The following is a 1122-nucleotide window of genomic DNA, read 5'->3' on the forward strand; positions in this document are numbered from 1 at the left end:
AAAAAGATGTGACAAGAAGCTGCTCAGAGTTCAAATAATCAAGAGCTGCTCTTCAAACCGTCACAGACTTTTGCATTAATGGTATAAATCCAAAGCGTCACTTTACCAGAATTTGGACACAAGAGAGAAGTCTACAGTTCGTCCTCTTGACTTATTCGTCCCGTTCATCGTGGTGATATTTAGAAAGCTGTCATTAGAGAGCAGAAGCTTCCGACGTCTCTCATCTCAGAAACGTCTGAGACCAGAAACGAGTTCACGGCACGCGTCAGACGACAGTTTGACCGGAAACCCGAAGCGCCTTCAGGAGATTTACCCGATCAAAGAAACTCCGTCTCGGGGGGAAAACGAGGAGCTGAAATACCTCCGACAGAAAATGCTCATGCCGTTTGGTACGAATCTATTAAAGCTCAGTCGGGCTTGAAATTAGTCGGCGATTGTTCCTAAATGTAAAAAAAAATCAAACTTCTGTCAGACGTATTCCGGCCTGCTGGTGTGGCCGAGGCTATTATCTGCACATTTACAGGTTTGTTATTGGGCTCTAGATCATATTTACATGTTTAATGTTCATAAACAAACTGTTTTCCTCGTGTTGTGCTGCAGCTCTTCTCAGCTTCAGTCTGAAATGTTTAGTTTTAACAAGACGTGAACGTTCAGAAGAACATCCAGCTGCCATCACCACCTACTGAGAGATGAAACACAACTACAGGATCCTACTTCACTACCTCAGAATTATTTATTACTTCTTCTCTCTTCTGATTTCAGCTCATTCTCAGTGATGAACTTGTTTCTAATAGTTTTTCTGAGAATATAAGAATGTTTCTAAGAATATGCAAATAGAAGTAAATATCCACTAAAAATACAAACCTGACTAGAAAATATTACCTATACTGTAAAAAACAGTCGAAAACATGAAGTACAAATACAAATATGAGCCATAAATAGAAACATGAGTCAAAAATATGAACTAAAAATACAAAAATAGTAGAAAATATGAATAAAAATGTAAATATAAGTTTAAAAATATGAACTAAAATATAAAAAGTAGGAAAATTTGAATTAAAAATTAAAAAAAATTGTACTTAATATGAATTAAAATATAAAAATAGCAGAAAATGTGAACTA

The sequence above is a fragment of the Stegastes partitus genome, unplaced genomic scaffold (genome assembly GCF_000690725.1).
Source record: "Stegastes partitus isolate 25-593 unplaced genomic scaffold, Stegastes_partitus-1.0.2 Scaffold1518, whole genome shotgun sequence".
NCBI classification, from domain to species: domain Eukaryota; kingdom Metazoa; phylum Chordata; class Actinopteri; family Pomacentridae; genus Stegastes; species Stegastes partitus.